Here is a 13,379-nt window from a genome sequence, read left to right on the forward strand (position 1 = left end):
TTGTATTTTCAGTGCATATTTATATATTTTTAGAGCATATTTTGCCACTTTTTTGGTGCATATAATCCGGGCTCTAGTTATCACTTTTGCAAAGAACGAAACGGACCAATACCATAGCATGGGAAAAAATTCGTTTATAGTTATCGGTACTTTGGATAATGTATCGTTTTTCCGTCGAAATATTTTTTGTGCGTTCTGAAGGTAAGGTATAACCAAACCTATTTTTATATATTAATGTCCCCCCCCCCCCACTTGTTAATACAAGATTCACTGAAAGACAAGGTTATTTTTTGTGGAGATGAAGATTACAAGGAAGAAAATTCATGTCTGTCCCCACAAGGACTCGAATCCCGGACGAGTGCTCTACTCTCGGACGAGAGCCGGTCTCTCGACTGCCGTACGGCAAGCGAGAGACCGGGGTTCGAGTCCCGGTGGGGACAGAGATGAATTTTCTTCCTTGTAATCTTCATCTCCACAAATAACCAGTCTTTCAATGAATCTTGTACAAACTTATTTTCTTCCCTGTAAGTTATCATTATGAGGATGCAAGATTATGTATAAGGTATTCTCGTCACCCTCCCTTGTATGACAAACATTACCGTACTTATTGTCGTAATCAGTCCGTATACAGTATTTGCCGTGATTCGTGTACGCATGAAGCTGCTTTCGCGATGGCCTTCCTATAGCGCAGGGGTGGACAACTTCGCTCTGTTCGAGGACCAACATAGCTCTGTGACAATGTCGCGGGCCGCACCAGAAACAAAACTCTAGTACATGAGCCGCATACACTGGGGGAGAAAACTCCAGCATATAAGCCGCGCCTGCCCAGTGCGATTGCTCTCCATGGCACCGCGGGGCCACAAACATTTAGTCACGATTTAATTAATTACCAAAAACTAATTAATTCAAACGAAACTTAATTAATAGACTATACTTGCCGTATACCTTTACATCCGGGACGGCCACACTTAGCATTGGTTTTCATCAGTAAGTAACAAGTTATTTGTTAAGAAAATTTTTTCATCTTTCTTTTCTTTCAGCAAATGATAAATGTTAATGCTCCCAGAGTGAAGAATGTTACTTCATAAAATGTTTAAAAATTATTTGACATTTATAAATTTGTTATTCTTAATTTCGTGTAATGCTTTTACTAATGTTAATTTTTTTCCTGCTGATTAAATACTTGACTGAATATTTCCACCACCAGAGGGCAGCATATTAGTTCCAAGTTTTTATGGAAAAACAAAAGGAAATTTCGCTCGTGTCGATATTACCAGCACTGACCTCCGATGATTGCGCAAGAGAAAACAAAATCTGCTACCTCTATTTCCATAACTCCGTCAGTGGGTTTTTGAAATCAATCATGTGACCTGTGTGTTTAAAGAGGTTTTGCGTTTGTGTGTTAGAAAATACAAATTGTTTCTGTCAAATCAGAAATATATATATGGTACATTTTTTTTTTTTTTTTACATTAACCGCAATTTAACCAATCGAAACTAATATCAAAAATATAATGTTTTTTTCCTCTTGACTAGGGTGAACGCAAATGAATTGGAAAAGAAAAATGTTTTGCTCATTTCAGTTGATCGGATTCAATTTATATTTTTTTTCCTCGAGAAACTTTCTCAAAAATCTATAAAGCGAGTACATTAAAAAATATATCGTAATTCTTGATACGCATTGACAGTTCCATTGTAACCCCTCACAATGGCTGAATAACAAAAATGCGGAATTTTAGCTCAAAGGAAGAAAAAAAAAAGTCCCGTTTCAGAACAGAAAAAATACAGGGTGGTTATAAAAAAACTATCCCGACATATGGGCCCCTAACTATCATACCATTCACAGAAACTGAATGAAATTTTGGCATAAGGTATTTTGATGTATGCGCTCAAGAATGATATGGAAAACAACAGTGTCACTCTAACAGTTACGGTTACAGTGAGAAAATTTCGAAAATATCAAATGGCAACACCAAGTTTTTTGTATTAGAATGTGATCTCCATTGTGAAAAACCCTAAATAGCGTTCGAACGGCAACTGTAGCATGAAAATCACCGGTGGTAGATAGGCTAAAAGTGAGGACAACCAATAAGGACAGAGAAGCAGCATAAAATAAAGCATATTATTGTGTTTCACAAATTTTCCACATGACCTTGTGGAGGACTAATCAAGCTGGGATCTCAGCCGAAGAAACGGTGTGACGAATGAAACGAACATTAATGCTCTGGTGCACGGCAAAGTCCTTTTCACTTTTTCCTTGCCTAGCTCCGGGGATTTTCGTGCTACAGGTGCCGTTCTAACGCTATTTAGTGTTTTTCAGTATGGAGATCGCATTCCAATACAAAAAACTTGGTGTTGCCATTTGATATTTTCGAAATTTTTCTCACTGTAACCGTAACTGTTAGAGTGACACTGTTGTTTTCCATATCATTCTTGACCGCATACCTCAAAATACCTTATGCCAAAATTTCATTCAGTTTCTGTGAATGGTATGATAGTTAGGGGCCCACATGTCGGGATAGTTTTTTATAATCACCCCGTATATATAACGATTGAACATTTTGCTACCAGTTATGTGGAAAAGAAAAACAGGTGTCCTGTTTAACCAATACCCGTTTATACAAGAGGATGACGTCACTCTCCGCTACCATACGAAGGTTTCTAACAACTGGCTGTTGCGAAGATATATTTTGGAAAGAGAGAAAATTTAATTGCCCCTGCGGGGAAATCGAACCCACGTCCTTTCACTTTCCGGGTGAACGCCCTAGACCACTAGACTACAGAGGCACCGAATTTCTCAATCTTTCCTTGGAGCTCGTGTACACTGAAAGGATCCGAACATGGACGGCGGGACCAGACTCAGGCCAAGCTCACAACTGCTGACGCTGCCACCAGATGGCGACTTATACAAGGATGACGTGTAGTACTCAGATATGTCATTCATATTGCAAGAGGTTGTATAGTTATTAATATAAAAAAAAATAACTTTTTATACCGTCCCCGTGTGCTCAAAGGCCTTATTGGAAAGTGGTTGCGCTGTTTCTCCTGATGCCAACAAAAAAAATTCCGCGTTCCTAATTGCAATATTCGCTGAGATATTCGAATTCAAAAAACGAAGGAAAGTGGAGAGAAAACCAGCATATTCAATGCGGGTAAAACTTTTTGTCCGCATTTAACCAAAGATCAATAACGTAATACTCCATCCAAACGCCGGTGAAATAAATTCAAACAAGTTCTTTCTGTTTTTTTTCCTCTCTCCTCATCATTGCGAAGCTTTGTTGCAACCCTTTAATATTTTTTCCTCTTGGTTTTTTGTGTACCCTATAGTGATTTTTATTTCTATTTATGTATGAGATGTATCTTTCGTATAAAAACATTATAAGAGAAGAGGTAGGGCGAGGGTAGAAAGAGAACTCTACTTTATACCTACATTGTTATCAACTTATCTATTATACTGTTTTATTTAATTTGGTTTTTCCCCCCTTCTACTTTCCTTTCTCTTCTCCTTTTCCTAATAGGTCAGGACAAGGTTATATTATATACACAATATTTATCACTGATTCATCAAACAGAGAGCATCCGACTTTCTTGCCAATCACTTGTAAGCAAAGGGGTTAATGCTGTTTTTATTATTGAACTTAGGAACTTAGAAACGTGGAATTTTTCTTGTTGGCATCACAAGAGACGGCAACAACTTTCCAACTGGGCTTTTGGGCACACAAGGACGGTATAAAAAGTTTTTTATTTTATTTTAATAACTATACAACCCCTTGCAGCATGAATGACATATCTGAGTACTGCACGTTATTTGGATACTTTTTCTAATTGGAAGTGCGTCTAGAACCAACGGTTTGTCAGTAAAATACCATACGCCATAAAATTGGGACTAAAAGGCCCCAAAATTATCGAGACGCCTCTGACTTCTCTTTTGATTTCGCACAGGGCCCCGCATCTGATGGGGGGCAGCCCTGATGAAAAGATAGTGGAATTATAGTTCAGTCAACACACACACACACACACACATGCAGGTCAACGTGACGAAGAGAAAATAAAGAAAACTGCACTCTGCAATAGCCAATGCTTTAATTAATCTCTAATACGACTAAAACAAACTTTCAAATATCTATTGATCGGTCCAAAAACTAAATCCTATTCCATGAACTCGTAGAATGCTAAGCTTAAGAGATGCCAGAGCCGATCTGGCAACTATTGATTGAATTACGCGTCTAGTTCGTTATTGAAATGCTCTGAATGTAGATCAAGATTTATGATTGAGTGTAAAATTCCCTCCCATTTTTAATCGAAATAGGAAATGATAAAGTTTATCTCTCGATGAATTTAACATGAACGCGAACATGCAGATCGATTCTTCATTCCATAATTTCTATGAAAAAAAAAAGAGAAAATATAAGTAATCAAATTGGTGAAGTTATTGGGAAATGGATTTCGGAGATTCTCTCTTGCTTCTAATTAAACTAAAAGATTGGATGAAAGTGAATCGATCTTAACCTCTCTCGCGGTGAACGGTGATTATTTATGGTGTTGTTAAAACACGGGGGGGGGGGAGGGGCGGAAGGATATTAATCTACATTTATATGCAGAAGAGGGGATTATATAACTTTAAATGTCTAGTACAGTAGTTAGACACAGAAATGAAAGATTCACATAATGGTTGGCCCAATTGCCTGTATTCTTTCCACCAACTACTGTTCTATCTTAACCCTCAGCGTGCTGAGGATTTGTGATTTGGATTTTTTTCCCAAAGAAATTTTTAACATTCACGACACAGCGCGTGAAATTAGGAAGGCAGATTCATGTGTCTCCAGTGGTGTAGATGGTAGCATGCTTGCCCGGTATGTAAGAGGGCCTGGGTTCGAGTCCCGGCGGAGACGTGATGACTTTTCTTTCCGAACTCACCTCAGCATAATATCCGGAAAATAACTGTTTCCTTGATATCTCTGGCTGAGAAAAAAGTCATCTATATCTCTCTAAACCGTCCCACCCGGGGGCCATTTCCTGAAGTTAAGAGAGGCTGCTAATGCCTCTACTTCAGCGCCTCACGACACAGTGCGTGAAATTAGGAAGGCAGATTCATGTGTCTCCAGTGGTGTAGATGGTAGCATGCTTGCCCGCTATGCAAGAGGGCCTGGGTTCGAGTCCCGGCGGAGACGTGATGACTTTTCTTTCCGAGCTCACCTTAGCATAATATCCGGAAAATAACTGTTTCCTTTTTAACATTAAGTTCTTAAAATTAAGCATAGATGGGGGTACGCAGTGTTGTGTTGTTGTTTTTCTCTATTCTGTAATAGGTTTGCTTGTGGGATTATTTTATATTGTTGAGTAGTGGTGGAGTGACTATTTTCCCCACTTACTATTTTGTTATTGATTGTTGTGGGTTCGAATCCAGATTCTCTGTTAGTATTACACCTTTTCTTTTTTCAATTGTACAAACTGCGGCCTATACCAAAGGTGTTCCGGTAGAAAAATATCAATACACACACAACACGATAAATTCCTGGGCGGCTGATCATATTTCCTTCATAAAAATAAAAGGAATAAAAAATCGTGATCCTACGTGTACACAAATTATCACCAAAGAATTGTCAAATGCAAGTTAAATTGCTAATTATAGCCAAAAAAATTTCGAGGGCAAGTAAAGTTGCCAACTAGCGCTAAAATTGCTGAAAAAATCACCAATGGCGTGAAATAGGGAGCTTCCGAATGAGCGAAAATTTGTGTAATTCAACAAACAAAACATACAGGAAACATCTATTTATCTATATGTTTGGCAAATATGTGAGATGAATATGTTTATGAGTAAAATATTAAAATTATATATATATATATATAGATATAAATTGTATTATGATAATTATGACTATGTCATGAATTAAAATGATAATTCGTGATTTCAAACGTTCAAGTGAACCTCATGGAAAATAAGAGAGAAAACGGGAAATTTGATAGAAAAAATATTGGAACGTCCAAAATTACGGAAATGCCCGTAAAATACATGTCATATGGTCACAAATATTCAATTATACAATTTAATTATTGTATAATAATTAAATTGCGTGGAAAAAATTGACTTTTTATACGGACACCCTTTCCTAAAAAAAACCCTACCAGAAAGTTGTTGCCCTGTCTCTCCTGAGGCCAACGAAAGAAATTCCTCGTATTTAACTGCAATATTCACTGAGATATTTGAATTCAAAGAAACAGAAAAGTTGGGAAAGAACGCGAATATATATATATATATTGCACTTAGACACGTGGACTGTTTTTAGTTGGCATCAAGAGAGACAGGGCAACAACCTTCTAATTGTGTTTTGGGGCACACGTGGATTGTATAAAAAGTTAATTACTTTTAATAACTATACAACACTTCTCTCTCTCTCTCTCTCCCTCTTGCAGCATGAATGACGTATATTTGGGTAATTTTTTAATTAGAAGCGTGGTCTAGGATCAACGGTTTGTCAGTAAAACGCGGCAAGGAGAACTCGGTAATCACCCTGTAAACGAAGCAGGTGGAACCTGTGCGGTGCTGTATACCCCCCCCCCATAAATTAATTAATATACAGTACTATTTAACGCTTCCTCTTCTCTCTGCGTACATGCTTGAGTCCCGGATGGACAAGGAACACTCCTCCCCAATGGTTTCTCCGTGTCGATGCCTCTGTCTATATATTGATGTTAATGATTGAACAAAAACAAAAATACTACTACTACTACTTAACGGCACATGCACCTCGTTCACATTATTCTGCGGAATTTCTAACGAATCGGTACATGTCCGAGTATGTGTTCTGAGTGTATGTGATGTGTGGCCGCTAACGTATTCATGTTGCCAGAGTTGTGCTTGGCCATCTCACCTGCCATCCATATTTTGAAGTGAAGATGGTATATTTGCTTTGCTCGAGTGGCGTGGTGATAAGATGCTCGTCTACCACCGTGAAGGTCGTTGTCACGGTCCCGGGTTCGAATCCGAGGGAGGATATAGATAATATATTTTCCCTAACTAACTTGAGGTGACCACCAATAGACAGCGCCTTCATTAATGGCAGTAAATTGCAATACAGCGATATATGGCCAGAGTTGGTGTTTGGTGAAGTAGTGGTATATGTGCTTGAATATTCGTGTGTGCTTCGTAAGTATCGTGCTGAAGGTCCGTCTGCGGAACGACATTTTCAAATAGCAGACCGGCTCACATTCATGCCCCTAAGTTGGGCAAGCCGCAGAAAACAAACTTCAACCAACCACCACTGCGCCGCCAACGGGGTTCGAACCTGGATTCTCAAAACAGAAAGGACTGAAACTCATTGTAATTGTCATCACTGTATTTCTTCATTTAGAAATTTCTAAAGCAAGCTTATCATCTACCTATTAACTACATTAACATGTTATCATGAGTTTTGATCCTCGTTGATGTTTGTGCGGTTCTCTCATCAGCCGAAATTTCACTTCCGTGTTGAGCGACGGGTATTCGTCTGAACGTCACGGGGGAATCATTTCGTCTGCCCATCGGAGATTTACATAAGGTCGATTGCCATCGTTACCGCCGCCGTCTGTCAGTTGAGTGTCATCGTCGGTTGATTCGAATAAACGACGAATGAACCACGGAGTCTCCAAGATGTTATAGCCACCGTGAAGAGACGGGTAGACATCAGTCAAATAATAGTAGACTCGGCCCACGAGCATCCCGATAAGTTCGGGGGCAACGTCGTCTTGTGCTATCAAGGACACCAGAAGCATTACCAGGGGACAGTCACGAAGCCGTAGTTGAATGAATCCGAAAAGCTCTGCATTCAGGAATCCGTATTTCATACAAAACACGTAGAGTAACATGGAGTTCACGGAGGTCTGCAGAAACATCATCTTCGTCATCGTTCCCAGTATGCACATCGAGATCCATCCGAATATCAGCATGTAGACGAAATCCGCGACCTTCCCTTCGAAAATGCTCTCTTCGATATCCCTGATGGTCTTGTAAGTGTACAAGAAGTGGCAAATGAAGGACATGTTCAATCGACCGAAATAAGTACAGCAAGTTAGTAGTCTCCACACTTGGCCATGCTTGACGATCAATTTCGGATCCAGATACAGCTTGTACGGCGTGACCAGATTCAGCTCAACTGCCAGCGTCGTCAGCAAAATCATCGACAAAATCGCCCTCGTGACGATGGGGATATTCCTGATGAACTGTTCCAGCAACGACAGCATTGCGGGCGGTTACGAACCCTGTCTCGCGTTGAATTTATCAGAAGTGACTGTGGAACCTGACTTGGATACATAGAGATATCCCCTCTCTACGTACTAATGTATGACCGGGGTTTCTTGGAGGAAATTTTTCTAAATGGTTTCCGTTCACTCCTCAACAATAAGACGGTTCCAACTGAGGCCATCACTGGCAAATAATACATCAAAGATCGAGAACAGATACACGAGTTCATTCATCATGCCTCAGTTGAAATGTGTATCAAACAGAAAACGTTTAGTTTTTCCTTCAGTGGCGGTAAGTCACAAAAAATTCTGGCGGAAACCCAAATCGTTTTGCATTTTATTTTGCAGGACCCGATTTTTCCACATGATCAAAGTCGGGTTGCCGTGGACCTAATAATTTTGAGGACCCAAAATTGAAATAAACAGTCAACCCTCGGTTTACGAACGTAATTCGTTCCAGAAGTTCGTTCGTATCCCGAATCGATCGCAAACCGAAATAATTTTTCCTATAGGAACCCATATAAACTGAGACTTTGAAGGTATCTAGTGAGAACTTTTACAAAAGATTCTGTCTATAACCAATTGTTATCGCTAAACTAATCGCTGAAAAAACTACCATAATTCGAAAGAGGTGAAATGAAAACGATTTCAGGGCAGTCTGGTTTCGTGAATATGTATCATTTATATTATCGGTGTCAAAGCCATAAAAATAGCCATTTGCAACACTATTTGGCCACAAAATACACTCCTAGCCAAATTGATGTTTCTGTAAGGCCGGTATTACACTATAAAAGTTTAATAAAATCCCTTTTATAAAACTTGAAAAATCTAACCAATAAGGTTATTGGTTACATTCTAGAAAATGCAACCGGTGACCTTATTGGCTGCATTTTTCAAGTTTTATAAAAGGGATTTTATCAATCTTTTACAGTGTAATACCGGCCTAAGACACTTGCTGCCAAGCTTTGTAAATAAGAACTATGCAATGTAGGAAGGAGCACGATCTTGACTTTCCATGCTTTCCTATGGGAAAAAATCTACTTCCTTTAAGGAACATTTAAAATTTTTCTATTCACGTTAGACACTCATTTCTATACAATTTTTGTGACTTACAGCGTTAAATGCGGGAAAAACAATTTTAACCTTATTTTAACGCCGTTTTTTCCCAAATTTCGACCGTTTTTCGAATTCGAATATCTCTGTGAATATCGCACTTAGAAACATGGAATTTATTTTGTTGGCATCAGGAGTGGCAGGACAACTTTCTAATTGAAAGTCACAGCACAGGGGGGACCATATAAAAACTTAGATTTTTTATTTTGTAACACTATTTCCAGTCTCAAAACTGCTACAGGGTAATTTTTAACGGCTGTTGAGCATTTTTTTAAATCGGAATCATATCTCTACGATGGATGGTTAATGAGATAAAGGACACATACAGGACACCCTATATAATGCCTGCCAGCAGTTTATATCAAAATATTTTAAAAATATTTTTAGTACACGGTCGAACAGACACTTTAATACAGCTAAACGCAGAAAACTTCATAGTATTTGCAAATTTAAAAATTCGAACATGTGTTTTTTTTAAAAATTTGAGTACACCAACCCCCCCTCCCCCTTAAAAACAGTTCCTTTTCTTCAGAGCTTCATAAAGTTTGAAATGACCAGCTGATTCATGGGCTGAATAAGAGAAGCAGTATTTGACGCCGGGAACTTTACTCTGATGAAATATAATTCTTCAACCAAATTCTGTCGGAAAAACAAAATTGTGATCTCAGACTTTTGAAATATGCTTCCTTCAGATCGTTTTGCGTGTTCGTAAACCGAAACTGGTTCGCAAACCAAGGGTCCAAGGGTTGATTGTATATTTGTTGACTAACCGAGTACTATATCTTTGACCAGGAAGAACCCAACTAATTTTTGCTTTGCCTAGGGCCCAATGAAGTCAAAATCGGAAGCTGGATACGGGTGATCTGCGTTTTTGCTTACATCGAATTATTTTTCACATTATCTGTAAATCTATGTAGTACAAAAGTAAATAATGCTTTGTCGACGCAACATTAATTGATGCAGTTGAGCCTAACCGATACTTTAACAACGTTTAAAATCATCATTTAGGTTCAGCAGTTGCTATTGCAATCGCTTTTTTTGCAAATTGCAAAAATTCATATTCTTTTTAATATTTTCTAATTTGAAGATGTATTTATGAAGGTAACAGATATATAATATATAAATATGTGTTATATATTTTTATATTCAATTAATATTCTGAATTGAAAGATAGAATAGATTTAAAAGATAGAAGGTAGATATGTCAGCATGAGTAAGCATGGCCACTTTATTCCGCGCGGCCAGAAGAAGCATAATATAACCCAGGGATTCTTAACCTTTCTCAGCTGCAACCCAAAATCAACAACAGAATTTGCTTCGTGACTCATGGGATCGTTTGTTTTTCGAAATTAGTGAAACCAGTGACCCAATAAGTGAATTGATAACAGGACTGTAAATGGGGTTTTACGACTCATCTTGGAAGCTCCTGCCAATCGTGTTCGGTTCGTGATCCATAACTCAAGAATCTCTGGCTGCAAATCGATTTGAACTACCCATATCTTGGAAAGTTTTTTACCCAAGTTTGGGTTGCGGCCCATAGGTTAAGAACCCCTGATATAACTTGTGTAACAACCATCTCCTTTATTCCTCCGCAATATTTCTGACTACCAAGAGCTATATCTTAAAGTCCTGGTTGGAATGCGCCGCCAAACCTTGGTATTTTGGAAAATATAGGGTGACCATGGGCGGAGATACGGGGGGGGGGGGGCAGCGTGAGGGGGGCGGAAAAAATCGTAGTTAAATAATTTTATTAAAAACAAAATACCATAATTTAATGTTTGTAATCCGCAGATGCATATTTTATGTCCGCAGTGGCGTATAATCACACGTAAAAACAATAAAAAAATAAAATAATTTAATGTTAAAAAAATAAAAAAATATGAAATGAAATGATAAAAAATGAAATAATTTTTTTATTCGCATCAACGCGCCATCTATATGTATTAAAAATATATTTGTTAGAAATTATTTTGGAAAATATTTATTCATATTCCAACCACCGGTGAAAAAACTGCAGAAAAGATGCAGAGGTATTTAATTCGTATTAAAAAGTTTAAATGTTTTTAACGTGTAATACGCGAATTATACCCAGGAAAATACCGTTTATTTATATTTTAAGACGAAACAATAGAACTCCATATAAACGGTGAAAAATAAGGAATTATACTAAGAATCATTAACGTACGCAAAGGGGGGTTTGGGGTTCAAACCCCGCCCCTTGAGCCAAGATTATAGTGCTATTTTGCAGGAAAAAACATAACCCCCCCCCCCCCAGAAGGAAAAAAAATCTGAAACCCCCCTCGAGAAAATTCTGCGTACGTCTATGCTGGGAGCTAATTGTTTCATCAAGAATAGAAGTATAAGAAGCAATACTAGAATGCCAATCATATTTGCCTTTGCTCAATAGCTGGCTAATAACCATGGTGCCCCGCCCCCCCCCCCCCAGCGTCAAAGATGGAGTCGACTGATCTAATGTATATATGAATTGACATCATCTTGCTCTCCCCCCCCCCAGTCTTCCAAGTCTCTCTCCGTCTATGAGGGTGACCATATCAACCGTATTTTATGGAACATGGATTTTTTTAATAAGCGCTTCTGAAAATACTTCTTTTCCAATTTTATCAAACTCATTTGATTAAAAATAATTCGGTAGCATTAAGCTGATATCAAATCCATTTGAAGAATTATATTAATGACTTAAACTTTTTTTTCGAAGGTTCATGCTTTTCTTAGGAGCCGTCCCGGTTTCGTTAATACGTAAAGCTAACTGACCATTATTTTCAGTGAGAGTTTCGAAAAATTCATTTTGGCGTAAGCAAACTGCATTTCACTCAGATAATATCACACAATTTCTGCTGCCGATAAAAACATCTTACAAGGTCATTTAACACCTTATCAGGAAACTCCTCACACTTCATGCCACAATTTCGTCATGAATCTGATATGTTGCATGTCTCAAAGCTTTATCTGCATCAATGTTGCCCAAACTTTTAGATATCACGGTCTCTCTGCAGCGAAGATTAATTCATTCACAGCAGCCCCCCCCCCCATAAAATCCATTAAGGCTCCCGCATAGGGGATGGTGGCTGACGGGGCTCTAACGTAAGGGTCGAGGATGAATCCTATTAATTTCTTTTCCTTTACATTGTAAATTTAATCTTGAAGGGGCCTGTGAGAAATCTTTGCCGCTGAGACCTTGAAAGATCCCGGCTCCAGGATGTGGAGGACGTTTTGGGAAAACTCCATTTTCCAAACGACAATTTAGAATCGACTCCCTGAAGACTTGGTGTATTCACCGGCATAGCGGGCGAAAATCACTAAAATCCGGATAAAATGTCACCTTTTGTCACGAATTAGATTTTCTTCCGATTTTTAGCAGGTAAAGTAAGGGAGATGGGAAAATGTATTCCATTGAGAAATCAGCTTTACAAAATATCTGGGCTTGCCATTGCTAAAATAAGAAGTTTTAAGAAGACGAAATATCTCGTCGATGCCAATGAGCGGTTTAAGCCGCTTTTGTGGAAATGGTGTAAAAACTCCTGCAAGTTACATACATACATGAATGGATTCGTCTAATCATCGGGATACACAGGTGCATAGATAATTGCTTCTCTCAATGAACTGAATATTCTAATGTGTCAACACATTTTTTCATATTTTCGAAGTGATCTTTTTATCAAACTTTCCGACGTTGGGAAGTATAAATCAAATCAACGAAAACTGGTGCAGATTTCAGTTTTAAATTGGGTTTGATGGATGTTTTAGAGAGAGGACAAAACGAAACGTCTCCACTGTAAACAGAAGTTTTCGTATTCAAGAAAGATCAGTCCCCGCTCCCTCAAGCATCACTTCAGAGCACACAGTTTCCAGTAGAAAACGTAACCTCCTGCATGAAGATCGAAAATAATTTAGAAATCAGTGACTAAACTCAATAACTGATATTTTTTTTTAAAAAACGACAAAAATTCTAGCGAAGGATTTGAAAAATATGTTCAGCATATTAAATTGCTTCAAGCTGGTAGCGTTAATTCTTAACCTATTCCTATA

General features: G+C 38.3%; 1 non-coding gene and 1 pseudogene across 1 annotated transcript; one reads left to right on the plus strand and one right to left on the minus strand.

The window, feature by feature from the left end:
- The first annotated feature begins 5,096 nt into the window (after positions 1-5,096).
- Positions 5,097-5,170, plus strand: TRNAS-GCU (transfer RNA serine (anticodon GCU)). Its single transcript has one exon. It is a non-coding gene; the product is annotated as a tRNA-Ser (tRNA).
- A 2,323-nt stretch (positions 5,171-7,493) lies between these two features.
- LOC149082212 (derlin-2 pseudogene) lies at positions 7,494-8,219 on the minus strand (annotated as a pseudogene).
- Between the last annotated feature and the right edge of the window lie 5,160 nt (positions 8,220-13,379).

Source organism: Pholcus phalangioides, unplaced genomic scaffold (genome assembly GCF_987345545.1).
Source record: "Pholcus phalangioides strain wild (caught in Gottingen) unplaced genomic scaffold, Ppha-v1.0 ptg000009l_1, whole genome shotgun sequence".
In the NCBI taxonomy this organism is placed as follows: Eukaryota; Metazoa; Arthropoda; class Arachnida; order Araneae; family Pholcidae; genus Pholcus; species Pholcus phalangioides.